Source organism: Dermacentor andersoni, chromosome 7, assembly GCF_023375885.2.
Source record: "Dermacentor andersoni chromosome 7, qqDerAnde1_hic_scaffold, whole genome shotgun sequence".
Lineage (NCBI taxonomy): Eukaryota > Metazoa > Arthropoda > Arachnida > Ixodida > Ixodidae > Dermacentor > Dermacentor andersoni.
Window position 1 is genome coordinate 66,579,144 of NC_092820.1, and position 23,211 is coordinate 66,602,354.

Sequence of the window (23,211 nt, forward strand, 5' to 3'; positions counted from 1 at the left end):
GAGGTTTAATATTTCTCGCGAACGGCAGCTTGCTCACCATTCGTTTTAACAGCGATCGATTTGGCACCGTCATAACCTTGGCCACCAAGATGACGCATGTTAATTCGAAGGTCTTGCAGAAACTTCATAATGGCGTCGGTGAAGGCCTGCCGCTTCGGTCGTGCATTGGCACAAAACCTAAAAACACTTTTTCGATGTCGTTGGCATCGTTGTATGATACCTTGTAGAAACCGTCAGCTGCTCGATTCTAGCATTATCCGTCATTTCGTCAGCGAGTAGGGAGAAGGAGCCTGCACAGTTCACTTTTGCGAGTACGTTTCTTTTTGATAATTTCACCAATAAGTGTGTACAATTTGCTTTTGTACATCTGGGCTTAAATATAATACTTTCGTGGGAAAACTGTGGTTCTTCCGATCTGTATCTTCACAATAAACTCGCATGCGAAGACACGCTCAGAAAATACCAGTACGTTCAGCGGGGGCCTTGCTTAAATCAATATGACCACTGTCAGTATAGCTAAGAGCCCGTCCTTGTAGCCCGCAGAATGTAAGTGCCTCAGTAATAAGCCGTAATATTTTTTCTCTTTTTCAAGTGAAACATGTATTGCCTCACTTGTTTCGGCGTCAGTGTTACTGTTACCATACGAAAAAAGCCCAAGGCGCGCAATAATAACATTTGCTTGCGAGGCTGCGGATTGAAACCACCGACCTCCGCTTGGCGAGACCACCACGCTAACCGATTGGGCCACTGTAGGTTCATCATACGAGACCTTTAAAGCGCGATTTTACATGCATGAAGAAGTAGATGCGGCGTAAGGCTCAAGCCATGCACAAGCGTTCGCTCACTCCGAAGGAGTTAAAAGGCGTGGTCGCGATTTTGCTCGCCTCGCGCCCGCCGTTTCCCACGACACGTTCATCTGAGGGATCGCCCTGGAAGAAATCAGGACCGTCCTTCAAAACTTGAATGGCACATCGGCCCCAGGTCCGGACGGTATTAGTAACAAGGCCCTTCGTAACTTGGACGAAGACTCCGTCCAGTTCCTAGCGGATCAAATCAATCAGGTCTGGGCTTCCGGCAGGGTCCCACCGGAATCGAAGAACGCCACCACGGTTCTCATTCCAAAGCCCAACAAGCCCTCGGGCGTCGAGAACCTCAGACCCATATCACTGACGTCGTGCGTGGGTAAGGCGGCGGAACACGCCATTCAAAACAGAATCTCCAGATTCCTCGAAACCAAGGGACTGTTACCACACACCCTCATCGGATTTAGACCCGGTCTATCAACTCAAGACACCATGATTTTAATCAAGCACCAAATCATTGATGACCCCATTAGAAACGCCAAGGCCATTCTTGGGTTGGATCTAGAGAAAGCGTTCGATAACCTCTCTCACCAATACATTGTGGACACCATTTCCGAACTCAACCTCGGAGCTAGGTTCCACTCGTACGTCAAGTCATTCTTGTATAACAGGACGGCTACGCTCCGATTTGCCGACCTCTCCACGGAGACACTCTCGCTGGGGAGCAGGGGCACCCCCCAAGGCTCGGTCATCTCCCCTATGCTTTTCAACCTTGCCATGGCGGGACTTGCTGAGAAACTAGGGCAGATCCACGGGCTCGAGCATACCATATACGCAGATGACATCACCATGTGGGTGTCCAAAGGAACCCCGGGCATGGTGCAGGACATCTTGCAAGAAGCAGTGAACGCCATAGAAGAATTTCTCATTCCCACAGGACTCAGATGCTCGCCTACCAAGTCGGAGCTGCTCGTACGCAGACCCACGCAGAAAGGCCGCAGGCCATACTCGTCAGACTTCGACTATAATCAAGAAATTATCGTACGAACCACTTCGGGACACGCCATACCGTGCGTCGACAAAATCAGAGTCCTGGGTATGATCGTAGAGACTAAAGACGTCAATGCCTCTACGGTTCAGAAGCTCATCACCAAAACCAACAACGCTATTGGGCTCATCAGAAGAATTGCCAATAGACACAGGGGCCTCAAGGAACATAATCTCATCAAACTCATACACGCGTTCGTCACCTGTCACTTCGCATACGTTGCGGCAATGCTCAATTGGACACGATCCGAAAGAGACAGACTGAATGCCCAAATCAGAAAGGTCACCAAGCAAGCCCTCGGCATTCCAACCAGCACCAGCAACGAGAAGCTGGGGCACCTGGGCATGCACAACACCCTGGAAGAAATTGCTGAAGCCCAGCAGCGCGCACAGCTTGCTAGGCTTTCGACGACGCCTCCGGGGCGCACGATCCTAGAGAAGCTAGGCTTTGCACAAGGACACATAGAAAAAGACTTTGCGGACCTCCCACGGGACATACGCGCCAGGATCACGGTCCGCCCTATACCCAGAAACGTACACCCCGAAAACAACAGGGGCAGACGACAAGCGAGAGGACAATTCCTTCTTAAACAAGCCTTGGCGAACCGTGAACGCTCAGCTTTTGTGGACGCGGCGGCATACACGGGAAACAAAGCTTTCGCAGTGGCGGTTGTGGACGGCCGCGGATCCACAAGATATGCAGCCACGGTAATTGCAAGGAAGCCTGAACAGGCCGAACAGGTTGCGATCGCTGTTGCGCTCACCGACGACAATCTTTCCCATATCTACAGCGACTCCATAGCCGCTATCAGAGCTTTCCAGAAGGGCACGGTCTGCGCACAGGCTCTCAAAATTGTTTCAAAGAAAGAGATTAAGAAACACTTCATATACTGGTTCCCGGCACACTTAGGACCAAAGCTCGGCGACGTCCCCAACCTTAACGAGGCGGCACACGAGGCTGCGCGCGCGCTTACAGACCGCGCGGCTTCACCCGACCACTCGGAGAATAAGGACGCGCCCACTACATACAACGAAGTCACTAAACACTACTACCTACAACGCAGACAATATAGCACGCCACACCGCACGCTCACTCGAGCTCAAGCGGTTACACTCAGAATGCTACAAACAGACACATACCCCACTCAAAACAGATTACACCATTACATGCCTGAGCTCTACGACAAGTCTTATTGCACCAATTGCAATACATCTCTTAACGTTTATCATTTACTCTGGCCGTGCTCGCAAGCTCACGTAAACTACGAACAGGACAAGCGCAAGTTTGAAGAGGCAATCCGGAGCGAAGAACTCGCTCCCCAACTCTGGGCCGTCCAGCAGGTCCACGACGCCGCCAGGAAACTCAACCTCCCGGTTCCGTCGTGGGAGACGCCCACTCCATGAGAGCCCAAAGCTCTCGTGGCCTGCAGGACCTGAATAAAGTTGATTTCCTCCTCCTCCTCCCGCCGTTTCTGCGCTGGCGCGAGTAAGAGCGGGCGCGAGAGAGAAAATCTGGGGGCTTTTGCTCCTCGAATATCTGACTCTGCCTAGGCACTAAGTAGGACGTTTCTTAGCGCGTCTTGTATGCGTTTGGGCCCAAGACATGGCGGCATTACGGAGTGTGGTCGAGTTTGTTTACGCTCCGCCGCTGGCTGCTCACACGGTGAGGCAGTGGGCACGGACGCCCCATTTTGTGATCGCTGTGTCTGAAGGGGCAAGGTTCTGACTGGTGTTGTATAAGTCGCGGGTCGTTTTTTTTCGTCGCAACGATAAATTATATTTTTTTTTACCAGCACTGCTCCAGGAGGGCACATGTGGCCGGCAAACGGAGGCCTTAGGATAGCACCTGGGGTTATATGAAAGCAGGCGGCGCAGGATCTCCAGGGCACCCAAGGGGTAGCGGGGGGATCAAAGGCAGAAGTGTGTGGTAAAAATTATCGAATCGGAAGGGGAAATATTAGGCAGCGGCTGTGAGTGGTCGCTGTTTTCCTTGAACCAAGGGGGTTTCTATGGTCGGCGGAAAAGCTATGCTGCCAGCCGTCCAAGAAGCCATCTGTGTTGTTTTGTTTCGTTAGTCTCGAAACGGCGTGAATAGCAGCAGTATACCATGTGAAAGTGCTTTTGCCTCCATGAGCAAGGCCCGTCCTACATACTCGTAACGTTAGGCGCTGGTCCGTAGTTTCGTGACATGACTGGAAACAAACTGGCGGAAACCACCCGCGTTTAGTTTTACTGTAATGTTGTTACGCCTGAGTGCCGGCAACACAGGTAGCGTGAGATTTTCCGTGATATTTTATTGTGGGAATATGTGTAATGAGTGACAAAACTAAGGCGGCTGATTTACTACGTTGCCAAGGTTCATATTGCCGTCTCTGTAAATGTAGCAGCGCTCTTATCGCGGTGCATCTTTGTCTCTACCCTACCCGAGAGATACTTAACAACAGAACGTAATTAATTGGCCTGGTCTTACCTTTTGCACTATTCAGTCAGTAGTGGTGTACACAGGTGTGCTACCTCATTAGGGAGCTTCACCATCTAAGAATTAAGAACGCTATCGAGAACAGAGTTGGTAAAGTACCAGGAGTAGGTTCCTCATCCCCTTGAAGGAGCCCGACTTGCGTGATATCTTCCTGCCCAGTATCACCTTCAGGGCTGGTCTGTCGCCGTAGGCAAGTAATTGTTTCCGTGGTGAGTTTCACAAATCTTTCGTACAATAAACGTATTACTCAAACTTAGTGCAAGATTTACAAAATGTGTATGTACTCTATCGCAAACCATGTTGCTTTTTAAAACGCCGGTTATTCGAACACTAAGATACATGACCGAAAATTTTCAGTCAGTGATGACTATAAATTCGATTTGTGAAACTGTCAGTAATTTTTGTATTATAACCAAGCAGCTGCCTGATAATATTTGCCTACCTTATTTCTTTATTTCGAAATCTTGCCCTTAACCATAACGGGCCTACCTTTTGAATAAATGACTTAGTGGCCATGATGTGGCTTGAAGAGTTGTGGGGCATGTTCAGAAAATAAATCGCAGAGTCCCTGAAAGAGCGAAGCAATGAATGCAATAGCAACGCACTGGAAAACTTAATCAACGAGCACGGAGTCACGCACGCACAAACACAAACACACGTCAGTCGGTGACCTCGGACACTCGCTGTGAAAACGCTGACGTGAGCAAGAACGGTAGCAGCAGCTATCTTCGTGCTGCCACTTGCTTCAAGGAGAACAAAACGGACAGCAAGGAGAACAGCACAATACGCACTGTGTCTCCTGTGTCTCCATGGCATAGGGCCCGCGCGGCGGCCGTGCCATACGCAGCCCGCCCCCTCTTTCTCCTCCCACTTCCCCCGGTGCCTCGCACGCGAAGGAAGGCGGCGCATTTCCTCCCTGTTTTGCTCCCTTGCGCACACAATATTGAGGCGCCATCGTCAGCTTCCCCCCCCCCCCCCCATACGTTTTCACTCGCAAATACAGCATACGGCGCGTTTATTGGCCTTCGACTTTAAACGGAACATGACGGTGACGGCAATGGCATGAATGGGCCTAGATTGTCCATATAATTGCTAACAAAATATTATAGTAAGAGTATCCGACATTTGAAGATTCCCGTGGCGCATTACTTCCCGCAAAAATAAAATAAAAATCTCAAACTTTCACCATCCGGCAATTCGCTGCGGTGAAACAATGTTTCTTTTTTTCTCTTTTGTTGGGCAGAGGAACGAAAACAAAAAGAAAACGCAAAGGAAAGCTTGTTGGCCAAAACCGAAAGCCTACCTTGGGCGCCTAATCTGGCTACAGAAGGAATGTCGAACAACAAGTGAGACGCTTATCCCACAAAGAATCATACGCATACTGCTCGGTGTCCTACACTGTGGAGACAAAAGTGTTTCCGGATAGGTTGCGATAACATCTAAGTGAAAGTGGTGCCCTCAGCAAATGCGTTGCAATTTCTCGAGTCCCCACAGTGATGGTGGCGTTCGACCATTGTCTATTTTTCTCGTCTGCTAGCCGGAAAGCGTCTAAAACGCTTCCCGGGCGAAATCCGTACAACCAGCGAAAAACGAACACGCACCAAAGTGCGCCGCGCGGTCGTCTAAGCAACAAGAAAAACACGCATGCGCTCTGGCTGGCTCTGGCAGCCTGCCAGCATAGAGAACGAGAAAATCGAAGAGGCTCAATGTGTCCTTGCGAATGAAAGTCAAAGTAGAAAAAATACATAAGATCGTAGTTAGGTTTGCTGGCTTTAGTGTTTGGACCTGGACGCTTTGGCTCAGGCGAAAGAAAATCTTTATATTCTTTTCGTTGACATGACAGTACAAATTAATTGTCACAATGCTTCGTCTCATCGGACCTAGCTGCCTGCTTTGTGAATTTCCCTGATAGTGGGCTGATTTGGCTTGCCTTATTGTATGGCCGATGTGCAGCTTTACAAAACTCAATGCATGTTTGTCGTCAAAAGTTTATAAGAACATTAAACCCTTAACGTTCCGGAACTGGAAATCTAGAACATGACTTTGGAAACGTCAGTGCTTTGTTCGCGTCAAAAGTTTATCGTAACTCCATACCCATTAGGTTTCGGAATTGAAAGACATGCGCTCCGCAGATTCTGCGGCCGACGCAAGATGCCGCAATTAGCCGCTTGCCATTGAAACGCCTTTGAATCTTTATGCTCGGATGTGACTCCTTGCGTTGTGTGACTCCATGGGCATGGGCGTTGCCACAAAATCCAGCCCAAGTTCGCAATGTTCGCGCCGTCCCGAACTCGTCGTCACGTCGTCATCATTGTCTCATTGTCTACATGTCTCTATTTTCACACTTGTCGTTCCACCATCGTCATAATTTAAGTATGGACAGGTCATTATCTTCATACCGTCGTTGTTAAACAGCTTTTCTCTTCGCAATGCTATCATTCCTCTTCGTCATCTGATTGTCCCTGCGTCGGCGTCATGTTATCGTCGTGCCGCCATGCTCATTGGTCACATTGGTAAGCGAGCGCCATAGCAAATTGGTATGATATTGAACAGTGCATCATATAGCCGAAGCAATCGAACTCTCAGAATTACCAGTACACCTATTAAATGAAAGTCACTACAGGAATGTAGTTTCTCACTGCATGGCTCGATTGCTATTCGCATTTATGTCGACACTCGTCGTGAGATAAGTTCTGCCGTAATTTCTTTTAGTGAATATACGGAACCAGTCTATCAAGATGCATTCTAGTTTGCGTTCTTTTTTTTTAAACGAAGCTTTTCTCCTCTCTTCCGACTTTACGGGAGTTGCTGAAATGTTCTTGCAGCGCGTGCTGCTGGTTTCGTTACGACACCACCAGATGGCACTCGCCTCTGCGCATCCCAACCGGCGTAGCCGCGGCAGCGTTTCACAGCTTATGCATATAATACGCATTGTGCTCGTTTTACTACGCGACGAAAATGCACGTGCTGGGCTGTGGAGGTCGCGTGCTGCGTTGTGATAGTGCAAAAATTACAGTCGTCCACAGCGTGAAGAGACCGCTTGGAGGCGGCGTCTCAACAGCGTGCTGATCACGTATGCAGGCGGAGCTCGTAAACATGTTCCAGGAAAATGAGGCAATGATAATGCTCAACCATTTCAGATATTATGAACAATGACGCACAACAGTGCCTCAAACAAGCACGTCTCCCTGCGTCTTCTGTGGACTATGCAGACAAAGCGCAGTGGTTCACGCAGGGTAGCAGTACCACTGGTGGGTATTGGATTAAACGCTAAAGAAATCAGACATTCGACGCCCTAATAAACTCGAATTATCGTCAGTCAAAGCAAACACCAAAGAAGGCTCCGCTTACATTGATTCCTACACTTCGCTGGATCTCAATATTTTATGTACCTTCCTGCACACGCACCAAGAGGAACACATATGGTAAACTGTAAAGCAGGGCTTTGGCGACCACTACATTATGACAGCAATATTCAGAAGAGAAAAGCTACGTCCTCTATTGTTACGTCCCGGGATCGATTCTGAGAGTAGTAGAATTTCGCTAGGCATGCCAAAGCTCTTGGCATGCTCTGGCGGCTAATTCGATGTGCTTTATTCTTAATGCCAGTGGCAGCTGTCCCAAAAGATGCCGCGACAACCACACTGTTGCGGAGGCAAGAAGCACGACGTGAAATGTGTTTACGGTATACACACAATTCACAACGACGAGTCCAGAGCAGGCCAATTACTGAAGCGTCGTCTTTTTCACCCGCAAGGTCGTGCTTGTGATCCCCAGTGTTGTGCAGAGCAATGTCACACGTTTCCACGCGGCGTGGTAGCGCTGTCACGCCGGTTGTTGGGCATAGGAGGCCTGGTAGCGCCTTAGGAGGCTGACGCGATTGATGTCATGGGAAGTCTGGATGGTACGAGTAGCAGGTGTGACCTGATAGATCTCGTAGATTACGTTGGTTACCTGGTGGAGGACCCGGTAAGACTGCAGTAGCGGTACATTAGCTTGGCCGAGAGGCCGACGGGGTGGGTCGGAGACCATGAAGAACAACATCCCTGGGAAAATAGTCCGCGTCACGGTGAAGTCCGTCACAAATGCTTCTCTGTTTGTTCGGATAAGCACAAAGGCAACGGTCAGAAACGTGGCGTGCTTTTTCGGCTCGGGCAATGGCATCGCGGGTATACTTGGACGCGGACTCTTGAGAGGCAGTTAATATTGTATCAAAAGGCAAGGCTACGTCCACTTGGGAGCACCGTCCAGCACAGCAGTACTCCGCAGCTCCACTGAATATGTTGTAGATAGAAGAAGCAAAAGAGAAATCGTATTTACGAGTACGTATGTACACAATCCACAGAGACAAGTCTACAGCACATGTAGATGTAGAGCTTCGATGTTAGTGGCAAATATGCAGTCGGGGGCGTTGGTGAAAAACCGGGTAGTTCAATTTAGCAGAGCAGTAGAGCGGCAAGTTCGGCTAGTTGGCAGTTCAATTTAGCCACAAGAAAAAATAACCAAATAATGGAAACAGAATTTTTGATTAGGTCTAGGGGATGAATGGATAGATTCTAGCTTGTGATTTTATTAGTATTAAGTAATAAATGAAAACAAGAATAAATCTATTCTAATTGATTTATATATTCAACGAAATCTCTCAGAATCCCGGGTGGCATCAGCCCTGTCACTGAAGCATAGTGTCTTTCAGCACCAAGGTCGTGCTCCGCTTCCTCAATGTTCTGCAAAGCAGTCTAACAATATCATGGCAACTACGTGCTGTAATATATTACTATATATGTTATAAATAGTGTTATTTGCTCTAATCCGTCTTTTGCTCATTTGGATTGCACTGCATATTTGTGTTTGATTTTTTTTTGCATATTATATTAGATAATTTCTTATCAGCGTAAGCTGTCGTGTGTGCATATTCGCGACAGGAAAAAATAGTATCATCGTGTTCAATCTGGCAGGAAAGCGGTTGCGAGTAAGTACCTTCAGAAATCTCTGAAGCGCCTACAAAAGCTTTTCTTGCATGGAATAGCTCAGCAATTTGTTGAAAAATTCAATTAATTTAAAAGCCTAATTGAAAGCAACCTTTGTTTCGTAAGGTGCATGGATTATTCCGGGTGTCTTTAATACTCGTGTTACACATGAACTCGCCACATAATCCCGCCGTGAAGGTGCCCTCTATTTGCTGTGGCAATGGAAAGCGCTCAGGCAAGATTCTTTTGTAGCCGCGTTTAGTATGGCTTAGTCAAGCGTTGTTGTGTCGGTAAGCACGTGACGAGCTCCAGGAGGGAGTACTCAAAAGAAAGCCCGAATCGAGGGCATGCGCAGATCCTGCGGTGCTCGAACAAGTGTTTGGACTTGAGCACGAGAAAGATTAGCGGTAGCTCAATTTCGGGAAAAACACATAACATCTTTGAGAGCGGTGTTTTTGCCCACAGAACTGCGCTTTGCTTTTCTCTGCCGATATAGCCACGGGGACGGAAACCCCCCTCACCCCCCCTTATCGTATGCTTCTTGAGTGCGACAAATTGTTCTCGTCGCAGAGGACCAAGGACCGCTTCGGATTCGCTTTGAAGTCTAAGAGTGGTGCCGGCGTATAGGTCGATAGCGTTATGCGAAGCAATACTCTCACTGGCATCTATAAACTACATGCGGTAGCTCTCATTGTAAGAACAATATTCATCCCTCACTCTGTTTTCATGTTCTCTATGATGATCAGATTATTTACGTACTTTGCTAAGGTGACCGCAGCGATTTATTGTACCGATCGCTATCCAGCTGTACAGTTCCTGCTAAAGAAGATTCCATCCAGCTTCCGAAGTACAGGAAGTGCAGGAACAGTGGTGAAACACTGGGAACAACACTCACATCGTAAATGTCGTCTGAGTACAAAGAAAAAAAATATAAAGCCAATAGGTATCCTTACAGGATAGCAATACAATTTGCTCATCCTTAGACAAAGAAGCACATGCGTAGTGGGGAATGGACTGTGCGAGGTATCGCCGCCTGCATCATGCACCAAACGGTTGCGATCACAACTTTATTCTGACATGATCTGAAAGTAGGCTTCTAAACGTGACAAAACGCATACACCCCCCTCCCCCCCCCCCCCCCCCCCGGACGCGTACTACATCATTTGACAAGGTATTCCACGCTTCGTGGGTGAGCCAAAAAAGGAATGCTTGAAAGTGGTGATTCGGAGACATCGAGTGTTCACCCTTATTCAGTTTGGTGAAGCCGGGACACAGAAGGAAAAGAAGCCTTAAGCACGCCATGTTTCTTCGACTACACAGAGTTACATTAGGTGCTTCGGTGCGGAGGGCTGTAACACTGTCATGAGTGAGTGAGTGAGAAAACTTTATTTCGAATCAGAACCATTCGCGTCCAGCGAGTTAGTGGGCTGAGGCACACGCCGGGGTCACGGCCAAAAATGCTTGCCTCTTGGCGGCTTCCTTGGCCCGCTGGACCATCCACAGTTGGTCTTCCAGGTTCGAGCAGAGCGGCTTGCCATCTTGGGCGGAGTCTGTCGATGGAGGCTTCGCTCTCATTGGGCTGTATTAGTTCCTGACATTCCCACAGCATGTGTTCTAGCCTGGCTCTCGTACCACAAACTTTGCACCTGTTGTGCATATGTCTGGATAAATAGTGTGCATTAGTATCGGGCTCTTGTAGGATTTGGTTTGTAGTAGTCGCCACTGGACAGCTTGCTATCTAGTGAGTTGTGTATGGCGGTCATGGCTTGAATGCTTTGAGTAAATGAATCGCAGTGCTCTATTTTGTTGCTTTTCTAATAGTTCACCCAAGTACTTTTGAAGTGGATTCCAAACTATTGCCGCCTATTCTAGAGTGGGCCTAACTATTGTTTAGTGCGTCGTTAATTTAACCTGAGGGGAAGTTCCAGCCAGCTTCCTACGTAAAAATCAAAGTTGCTTAGAAGCTGCTGAGCAAATTTCTTTAATGTCTTCATCCCACTTTAATGTTTCCGTCAATGTAGTTTTCATGTACTTCCCTGAGCTTACATTTTTTACCTGATCACTAAGTCGTATATAATATTTATAATAATGAGGTGTTTTTCTCAGTGTCATTGTTTTCTCAGTGTTAATTTCCATCCCCCATTCTTTTCACCAGTGACGATCTCTTGGAGGGATTTCGTAATACTTGCCTGCTCTGTGATGTCACTAACGAGGGTGCAAATTAAGCAGTCTTCTGCAAACAGCCTTATTGTCGCTACTGGTTGCACGCAAGAATAAATTAGAATAACATAGATAAAGAGCAATGTCGGGCAGAGCACAGGCCCTTGTAGAACACCAGGAAACACATAAACACGATCAGGATCGCAAATATGCAAGCCAGTGCATTGGTATTGCATGCGATGAGAACCGAAAAATGGAAAAAAATATTGCTCTATATCTCAGAGAGATTGGCGGTAGACCGGTGTCTTCAGGTCTTGAGTACTGGCCGTTTAACAAGGTCGGCCCCCCTATTCCAGGGCACCGCTGAGTCTTGCTGCCTCGCTTGCGTGCTGCACAATTGCCCGTTGGGCTGCGAGCTCGCTGCTGGTGAGCAGACCCTCCCATTGTTCCGCACTTGGGTTATTTACTTTATGGAATGCGAAATTACGCTTGCATTGCCACGTGATGTGGTATAACGTGGGGGTTGCCCCGCACCACGGACATGTATCCCTGTACTGGGTAGGGAACATTTTGTGTAGTCTGTGCAGGTTGAAAAACGTACCTGTTTGCAGTCTTCGCCAGCTGACTGCCTCGTGTTGCCTGAGCGATGTGTGGGGTGGGGGGTATTTAAGTCTCCTTCCTCTGTAGTGGTTAAGTATTTCCGCATACGTCGGCTACACCGGTAAGGGGGCCTCTAGGGTTTCCGACTGCCCTGCTCGGTGCGTGATTTCGCGAACTAGGCTGTCCACCCTTGAGTTGCCCTCTATCCCGGTGTGTGCCGGTATCCAGAAGATCCTATGTTTTATGTTTTTGTTAGGATGTTTTGTTTCGAGGAGGTTTCGCAGTGCTTCCTTACTAATTCTGCCTTGTATGTAGTTCCTGCATGTTGCTTTGGAGTCTGTTAGAATTATCAGGGATTTGTTCCTGCAGTAACCTTCAGCCGCCGCTAGAGCTACGGCGACTTCTTCTCCCTCCGTTACCGTGCAGTTTCTAAGGGTCGCGCAGCTAATTGGTTCTCCCGTGTGGTCTACCACTGCTGCCGCGACTCTAAACATTCTAGGGTTGCGGTCCCATGGGTATACGCCCGCGTCTGTGTATACTGTGTTTTCTAGTTTGGCTAGGTTTCTTTGCACGTAATCTGCTCGTGCCTGCCTTCTGGCGGCGTGGAAATTCGGGTTCATGTTTCTCGGAAGGGGGCTAATCTCCATTGTCTGGCGAACGCTGTCTCGGATGCTAGCTGCCCGATCCTCTATTCCGTCTGTGTTATGCCCTATTCTTTTTAGGAGCTTGCGGCCTGTGGCAGTCTGCTGGAGCCTGGCGATCTGTGCATTGAGCTGCGTATCCGCGAGTTCTTCGAAGGTGTTGCTTAGGCCCATCTGTAACAGTTTATCGTTTGGCGTGTTTCTTGGCAGATGTAGCGCTGTCTTATACGCTTTCCTTAGTAGCGTTTCCGCCTGTTCTTTTTCTTGCTTGGTCATGTTGTGGTACGGGAGCGAGTACGTGACTCTGCTGACCACCAGGCTTCTGACCAGCTTGATTGTGTCTCCTTCTCTCATTCCGCTTCTTCTTTGAGATGCTCTCGTTATCATTCGGCTTACTTGTTCTGTCGATTTTTTGAGTAAGCTGATTGTGTGACTGCATTTCTTGCTTCCTTGAATCCAAATGCCTAGGATGCGTATCATGCTCCTTTCAGGTATGTTTTGTCCCTATAGTTTTACTATTAGTTCCTCCTTGGTGGGGTTTCTTCCCACTCTCAGGATTTCTGATTTTTCTGTGGAGCAGGCCAGGCCCCTTTCTCTGAGATATTCTTCCACGAACTTGGCAATCGCGCTCCCTAGGACAGAAGCAAGAAAAACTGCGATGAGAAAGATACGCTGGAATATTATACACAACTTTAGATTTTGTACCAAAACATGTTAGTCCTTCTTATAGAAGCGAGTGCTGTGCGTGGTGAACTGCCTTAGAGAAATCTATAAATTTTCAATCAATATGAACTCGAGAACTCATTGCTAAAGCAAAGTCATGCATTATTTCTAGAAACTGCGTTGTGATCGAAAACCCGCTTTGGTTGGCGTATTGTCTAAAATATAAGAAATTGTTTTCTTTCACATAACACATGACGTCCTTGTTAATGATATGCTCCATTAACTTTCAGCGCAACTGGAACGTTATTTCAGCCTTTATGAATAGGTATCACTTTGGCACTGAACTAGTACTCACGAAGCAAAGCTGTTTCTAATGATAAGGCAAATGTCGTCTGTAGCAGCGCAGCGTAGCGCTTAAGGGATGCATATTAAATGTTGCCTGAGCCCAGAGGTCTTTTGACGGCAATCTGTAGGAGCAAGTTGAGAATTCCATACTCGGCTATTATTAAGACTGGCATCATTAAGTCTGAGCAACGTTACCACTGGGTGATGTTGGTATGTGTGCAAACTGCGTACGGTCTTAAACTGATTAGATATATGCATTGAAGCAATTCGCGATAGTACCTTTCTCTTAACAATACGACCCGCAATTTGCATCCAGCTTGAAGCACGGTCTGGTTTAGACAAATACTGTCAAAACTGCCATGGCTCATTTTTCATGAATTCGGTCAAACCACGCAAAAAAAAAAACTGTTTTATCTTGCAATCTGTCGTCGTAAATTCAACTCGCGGGAAAGCTCACTAGAAAGTTGGGATTTATTCTTATTTTACGCATTCTTTTTACTTTTATTTAAAGTGAATAACATTTCTTGTAATAAGCGGTGTTTTCTTCGTTTAGTCGTTTCGTATTGATTGGGATGAATGTAGGCTCACAATGTGAGATCGCACTTTTAAACTTAAGGAATATGTTCTCAACCCCTGACGTCGCACAAGAAAAATCATCGTGTATTTCCTCAACGAAGGCTATCATGCTGTCGTCATTTCATTTGCTGTAATTTCGGACTGTTATCAGAGACTCCGCGCAACAACGTCTTATGCGGCTGCCCAAATAATGAAAGATTAAATGTAGTAGCTCGTGATCAGATATATCTTCCGCAACGCTGAATCCGGGTTTAAAGCGCTGGATACGAAAGCAGGGTCAAGCACGGAGCATGACTGCCTCTGTATGCGTCTCGGTTGATTCAGCAGGCGTGTCAACGAGGAGCCAAAACTCATGTCGAAAATGTGATCCGAGTTACTTCTTTCAGCAGTTCCGGTTAACTTCTAGCAAGCTATTCCTAACACGGTAAAATTACCTGTTATTATGACCTTCGTTCTCTCGCCCGTACAACCGTGAAAAAAGTCGTGCAGCTATGTCAGGTAATTATTAGGAGCGCCAGGGCGGTCATAGATTCCACCAATTCGTAAAGGAACATCATTAACTCTAATTCTGCGCCAAACACTCTCATGGTCAGCAATACCATTAACTTCTGCCTAATATCGGTTCCGTTTGACAGCTGTGGACCCGCGCCCCCCGCGAGGAGCCAAAACTCATGTCGAAAATGTGATCCGAGTTACTTCTTTCAGCAGTTCCAGTTAACTTCAAGCAAGCTATTCCTAGTACGTTAAAATTACGTGTTATTATGACCTTCGTTCTCTCACCCACACAGCCGTGAAAAAAGTGGTGCAGCTATGTCAGGTTATTATTAGGAGCGTCAGGGCGGTCATAGATTCCACCAATTAGTAAAGGAACATCATTAACTGTAATTCTGCGCCAAACACTCTCATGGTCAGCAATACCATTAACTTCTGCCTAATATAGGTTCCGTTTGACAGCTGTGGACACGCGCCCCCCGCGATCATCCTGGTCAGTGAGAAACAGCGTGTAGGATGAAGAAACTACTTCAGAATTGTGAATATCAGGATCTAGACATGTTTCTGCGATAGCCACCACATCAGCACCATACTATAGCTCTTCAAACTTATCTCCCGCTGCGAAACAACTTTACGGTGTCCCAAGGGTTTGGGCGTCGCATTTACAAATACATTTTCGTTCCTGATAGGAATGGCCAACAGTGCGTGGTGCAATAAGTGCGGGTGCGATGAGGCTCTAGAGCCCATCCTTTGACTCCCCACGACGTATTTTACAAGTGAAGCTCAACTTGCTAGACAACAGATCGCTCTCAGAAGATCCTTGGGTCATGGCCTATGGGTTCTCGAATGCAAAAGGCCACAAAAGCCCTTCTGCGTTTCTTGAAGGACATTGGACTGTATGAACGCTTGTCACAGGGGAGATTCCTCTGCGACTTCCTGTGAATGACCGACAATTATTTTTCTTTTCTCTACTTATCTGTTCTTCCCTTTTCTCCTCTCCAAGTGTAGGGTACCCAACCGGGCATGTCCTTGGTTAACCTCCCTACCTTTCCCTTTTCGCTTCTCTCTCTCTCTTCAAATGTATCTGACTTATATGTATAACTTATAACCTGCCGCGGTTGTTTAGTGGCTATATTGACGAAGTCACGGGATGGACTACCGGCCACGGCGGCCGCACTACGATGGGGCGGAATGCGAAAACTCCCGTGTAATTAGATTTATGTGCACGTTAAAGAACCCCAAGAGGTCCAAATTTCCGGAGTCTGCCACTACGGCACGCCTCATAATCAGATCGCGCTTTTCGCACGTAAAACCTATAATAATTTTTGTGTACGTAGATGTTGTAACTGTAGATGAGGTCGCCCTGTCTCGTCACGTGTACGAACTGCTTGCTCTTCCAGTACCCCGAGTGAGTGGTCGTTTTACAGCTGCCATTTTTTTTCCCAGTTTCACTCCAAGGAAACAAGTCACTGTTAATTTTCAGTCTGCCAAACAGAAGTGTCAGCTTATCTCCTTTTGTGCGGTTCAAAGGCGATGGTTCCCAATGTTTCTTGCACGTCCCTAGTCTAAGTATCGAGTAATCCTCAGATATATGCATGGTTGTTTCTTTCAGCTTAAAGCAATTACGTAATACAAACATTTTTTCTGCAAAATAAAGAAAACCGCAGAATTACAGGCCTGTCACAATTTCAGTTCTTCCAACCTATTATGTTCGCACTTCCGCTAGATTTAACATCAACACACAGCATGCGCTTGGGTATATCTTGTGGCACTAGCCGCTCCAGCTAATCAGGCGGTTCTTTGTCATCTTTTCTGAGACCATACATCAAATATTATTTCAACGGCTTCCCTTTTGGAGGTCTTCAATTTCGCTATGCAAGCCAGCAAATTCCTTGCGCATGGCGGAAACACTTGCTTCGCATTTCTCAACTGTGACAACGCATCATCTATCATCGCTCATGTCAAGGCCATCGTTTTCTTTCACATTGACCACTTAGTTTTAACAACATCAAAGGTATACGAACCGATTATAAGTAACCCCGACGTAGTCACTGGGGCTCGGAAGCACAAATTAACGAACACAACCACTTCTATTGCATTTAACGAGAGACCATTTGTCACCAACGTGAATAGCAAGGGCACGAAGTTTAGCATTGTGCCCAAGGTGGTAACCGCCGGGCGCAATATAGCCCGCGGGGCTCCAGCAGTTCTCTAATGCTGTTCCAATGACTTTGTAGGTGTACCAAAAGTTTGTGTCCTTCATCAGTCCTGGTCTTTTGCGCCTTGCGTTTTCTCATCCAAGCATGAGCCAACTAGCCCAAGCAAGAGTTTTATTGGAGCACCAAAAAAGATGCTCCGGGCATATCGTGAGCAGCGGGCCGTCGACGTGGGACGAAGCTTGGAGCATAGTCAGTGATATCGCAGATGCTTGATGCACATGCTGATATACGATGCCTGGCTCCAGTACTTTCGTCACTCGGTGGTATTGTTACGGAAGGATAAAAGAAGAGGAAGGAAGAAGATCGCGAGACGCTGGCTGCTGCGTGTTGTAGCTGGTAAGCCATCTTAACTGCTCTGACTCTGCTTGTATATATATATATATATATATATATATATATATATATTGTATATACACTTTCCTGTACTCCCACCGTCCCCGTAACATATTCATTGGAGGTGCTGGGTACCGCGGCTCGAAACAGGGCTCCGTAGTGGACGTCGCATCACCGTCTCCACCATGAATGACGGTGAGCACATGGGATCAACGTCGCTGTCCTATTCGATTGTGGTACTGCAATCCAAGGATGCTGGAAATTTCTGCGAGACCGATGACGCCGACGTGGAAGAGTGGGTGGCTTTGTACGAACGCCTGAGTGGAATCAACAGATGCGACCCTAGGCTTATGCTAGCTAACCTGTAGTTCTACTTACGAGGCAGGGCAAAGGTGTGGTACCAAAACCACGAATAGGATGTAACCAGCTGCGACCAATGGAAAAAGAAATTGACAGAGCTGTTTGGCAAACCAGCCGGCCGTAAAATTGCCTCTAAGCGGGAACTGTCCTCCCGTGCCCAATCCCCCACGGAGCCCGATGTCTCGTACGTCCAGGATGTGCTGGCGCTTTGTCGTAAAGCCGATCACGACATGACAGAAGCTGAGAAGGTCGGGCACGTGCTGAAGGGAATTGCTGACGACGTCTTTAATCTGCTCATGTGCAAAAGTTGATGCTATCATCAAAGAGTGCCGACAATTCGAGCAAGCCAAAAGCCGACGCGTCCTGCAACCATTCGCCAGACTTCCCATTACTGCCTCACGTCGGCGCATGAAAATTAACCTACACATCAGCATGCGTCGCCCTCAGAGGACGGGGTGCGAATCGTTCGGCCTGAACTGGACGCGATGGCGCCCGCAGCTTTCTGAAACCGTAGCCCTGATGCTACCCCTCTTTAGTTTCCCTCGTACAAGCCATCGTTCGCCAGGAACTTGAGAACATGGGTGTGCATTCTGTCTGTACTGTCGCCAGACCCAGAGCCAACTAATGCCACTCTACCATATTTACTCCACCCGACGATCCTCGACGCTTCTCTCCCCGTTATCCTAAACGGACTGAGTGGAGAACTTCGGACGACCAGCCGATATGTTTCACCTGTCGCCGCATTCGTCAGATCGCCCGATACGACGTTTAAAGATGATCCTCACCCAAGCAGCTGCCAGAGGGCTTCGAGTGGCCGACGGCAGAGTGCTGGTTGTTCTTGGAATGTGTACTGCGCGTTCAAGTATAGCCGGCCACACTGCTTCTGTTTTCTTTGCTGATGTTCTCTTTTTGATTTTGTTCTCTTCTGTTCTCTTTACGATGTTAGCCTTGGATTGGACTTTTTATATAATCATTCTGCTTTCGTGGACTGCGCACCTGGCGTTCTTCAGTTGGAACTGTCTCAATTCACCGAAGCTCCGAGCACCGAATCAGAAGTGGATAAAATGCTCCGCAAAAGGGTCATCAAACCATCAGCCAACCCTTTGGGCTCGCTTGTCGTCCTTGTGAAAAAAAAAGGTGATACCTGGAGTTTGACGAAAATTATCCCTTTAGTAGAAATTTTCCCTTTATTAATTACTTCTCTCTACCTTGCCGGTTTCCGCAGAACTATTACGTCATAATACTGCCTTTGCTTCTGAGTTGTTGATAAATTCGACTTCGCCTGCCATCTGCTAGCCGCCTGACTAGCTCAGATGGTAGAGCGACTGCCCCGGAAAGGCGGTGGTCTCGGGTTCGAGTGCCGACCAGGACAATTTTTTCTTCAACTGCGAAGCTTTTCTTTCAAGGAACCCGTATGGATTTCCTTCGTACCACTTAACTGCGTTTGGGCGGATGCCTTACTTTCCCTTTACTAATGGTGATGAGTTGCTGTGTCCAAAATCAGCAATAGTCTTTTACACATTAACTTCGTGTGACTGAGGAGGCACGTAGAACATTAGCGCTTTGAGCACTGTGTACGCGTATGGCCGGAGAATGGTTCTCCCTATGAACGGTCATTGAGTTTTTTCGAAGCGTTAAAGAGAGCCCGTAAAATACAAAATCTGTCATGCGACTAGAATTGTGTCTCTTTTCGTTTTCTTTTTGCGGGCTTCCAGGCTTGGAATAAACTTTTATGCGGCACAAATAGAAAAATTTGAAGATTGCTCGCGGATCTTTTGTGATGGCCTACAATTTTCTGATTGACAATCTTGCTCTGCTCATATAACATAAGTAAACATTTATTATTAACTAATTTTGTAATCAGGCTAACTACAACCAAGCAGTCTTCTGCCCAGCAAGAGAGCAGCCAAACATACCTAGTGGGCCAAGTGAATGTACCTCGCATAAACCGCCAGAAACATACAAACAGCAAAGTGGGGAAACAGTCCAAGCAAACTATAATTTAAAGAAGACCGTACCTCTGAAAGAAAAGGAAGAAGCTGCATGTAAATTTTTAAAGGAAAGCGTCATACTATATGTCTGTAATCATCTTACATGGTCAGTAGCAGAGTGCATCAAGGCATATCCGCAGTTTTAGTAAGCCTCCGTTTCTCTCAGTAGAGCATAATTGATCCTACGTCCCGGTAACATTAATTTGTAAAACGAAAACCTAAACAGAGCGCAATGCTGCCTGAAAAGAATTCTCTCTTACTAGGTATTGGTCCCTAGGTGTTCAAGCATCGGTTCCACTGTTAGTTGTACATTTATCTCTTCTACGCCAGCTGCCGCCGCAATCCTGCATATGCGATCGTCACTCTTCTTAAAAACAAAATACAGAATATACGAAGACTTAGCCAACGGTATTTTGTCAGCAGTTACGCACCGCACCAGGAGATTTCTTTTCATAATTGAACTATTGATAATAACATTAGATTAATTAGCGAAAATTTTAATTACCGAATTGAGGGCGCTAATTTTCGCAAAACGCAATAATTCTGTTTCGAAGCACCCGATTCAAATGTTTTCAGTGGGATATGTCCTGCATAATTAATTTTATTTTTCCGCGTTAAAGATAAAGCGCGCGAAATGTGAAAATAGCCGCATGATTAGGCGCCCGCGCTCCGCGACACCAGCGGACCCAGGCGTTAGTCGGAAGAACTAACTCTGCTCAATGCCATTGCCCTCCTCCTGAATGCCGCTGCGCGCTGCATGGGCTTCACACGGAAGGTCAGCTCACAGTTCGCGGTTACCAAAACCAATAGCGATGCTACGTCACGTTCACGTTACCGCCGAGCGAGACAACATCACTGCTTACAGAGTACGATTGGTTACTTCCGCTTATGTTTTATATTTTATTCAGAGCTCGCTTAACGTTAGCTAGTGCATCCTGTACATGTCGAAAATGCATCTGATGCCTACGAATAACTGCCAGTAGTTGAACCAGTTGAGAGATAGAAAGTGTCATGTAAATAAGTGTGTGACCGCGCTGATCGGGCCCAGGTAATTTATGTTTTTGACACGTTTAGATACCTTTCAACGACATAAAAGTTGCTATAATATGCAGTAAAAAATAACCCAATAAATGAAGTGCAAGTATTCGTCGGCACCGCTACTTGAATGCATCAAGTAGCGGTGCACCCGCATGAACAACAAGTAATTTGCAGTTTCAGTAAACAATTTTCGCCGACAGTTCTCCATTCTTCGTGTACGCGAAAGTTTAGAAAGACTGCACAGCGTAAGTGCACGTATCCATAAAAACAAGAAGAATGGTAATCCATTCACTTCCTCGGGTCGAACAAAGTAACCAGCTACCTAGCTGTTAATTGGGCTGCGGGATTGTTGCGCATTTAACACTAGCTACGGTTAAGGGAGAGTTTTTGTTTTTAAATATCAAGCGATATGCAGGAGCAAGAGTTTTGCCGCCAAGCTGTTAGCCTCCCGGTCATCGGCATTTTTCCAGTCGTCGTCCGTGGGCGAACATGTGGGCCGATCCCGGAGGCTGTGCAAAGCCACGCCCTGCCTTGGCGGAGGTGAAGCAGGCTTCAAGTACTCAAAAAATACAAGCGAAAAGTCCATGATTCTTTGGAATCACACTTACAACATACATAACAGCATTCGTTTCAAATAAGAGCAAGCACAAAAGCATCCCAACTACATGATAATGAAGTGCTCCTTATATCAATTCGAAACATGCAGCGCTCCCCATATGCATTTTCCGGTAAAAAATCTCGTTGCGCAGGCTGCCACGGCGGCTCGCGACGTGTGTAGTGACGGCACTAGCCCTTCATTTATAAAACAGCCAGCTTAGCAACTCATTTCATTGTTGTTGCAGCACCGCTATGGGTAGTCCTCATACTAAGGACTCCCGAGGAGCAATGTGAATACAAGGAGCGGCAAAGAGAAAAAGAAACGGCAATACGACCAGCGGTAGCGTGCTGTCAAAAATTACCATTACTCCCATTACTACAATTCATCTAAATTACCATTACTACCATAACTGCAAAGCAATAAAGCATTGAATACGCGCCTGGCATTGAATACCCCCAGTTTTTTTCTGGCATTGTCGTTATAAAGTATAATAACCAAAATAATATTGCTTCTTTAGCAAGTTGGTCAGCGTGTATTGTAGGACACAAAACTGTCGGTTCCGTTGCATAGAGCAAACTGCGATATTAATTGTGAAATGCAAGCATTGCACGGATTCCTTTTCTCGTAGTAAAGGGACTATACACGGATTTTGAAAGCGGCAATAAGGATTCTTGCGCTGATGCGAAATTTACATCCGAACGATGTAATTACTGGCTAACAAGGGTGACCGTTCTGTGTTTTCTTTCTTTCGTGAGGGAGGGGGGGGGGGGGAGGATCTAGATAGTGTCTAGTTGTGGTTAGCAAAACTGGACTCGACAACACTTGCGAATTCCCAAATGCAATTCAAACATCCTAGATACGTTCAGCTGCGGTGCACGCCGTAAAACGTTCAAGCCAACGATTTGTAAAGTAACAGCTTGCCAGTACATGTGACCACGGCTTCACGCTTTCACTAATTAGATATCTTTCTGCTATGTCTACGAGATCTCCTTCTTCCGCTCGCACCATCCGCCAATGAGGCGCCCACTCCCCATCTCCAGACTCTCTCGCCTGTCGGCGGCTGCCGAAGAGGCGCAAAGAGTAGGAGCCAGGCAGAGAGCAACCAGAGATGACTTCAGACCGCGCTGCGCACCAGCACCTCTGAAAGAAACTCTGTTCCGCGTTTCGAACTCCTTTTATTACGGCTACCGCGGACGTAACAGGGGCGATCAGGCATCGGATTTCAAGCTCACGTAGACCTGTACCTGTGGTACGCAATGGCCACGCCCGCACAGGGCCGACTACCGGAGTTTAGTGGCGCATCGTGGACTTCGCGGTTCGGACGCCTCCAGTTTTACTTCGGTGCAGCCAACATCGCGGACCCCAACGTGGGCAGACCTGCTGACGCTGTGCGGTGAGCAGATGTACGACACCGTCCGCGCCTCGGTGCAGCGAAGCAGCCCAGCTGAAGTTGCCTACGAAGACACTGTTGCAGCACTTCAGGAACACTGCGACCAGACAGCATCCGAGTATTGAGCCGAGCTCACTTGCAAAGACGTGATCGGGTGGAGGGAGAGATGGTAAACGCCTACATCGCGGCGGTGAAGGCCCTGACCGCCGACTGCAACCTCGGTACTTTACGCACGATTAGTTCACCAGCAGCTACCGGAGAGCAAACGGCGTCAACAGCATCACCTGCTGACGAAACAATGCTTCCCCTGGACATTATGTTGCGTGACCGATTTGTGTGCGGACTACGGGATGACATCCTGCAAAAGAGACTGCTGAGTTTGACCTGACATTCACAAAGACCTATGACATCGCTGTTCGAGCAAAAGCGCTGGCCAAGAGCAACGAGACATCCGCAAAAACATCGAGCCGGTTCACCAGGCGACTCACCCAGTTCGTTGCGATCAGGCA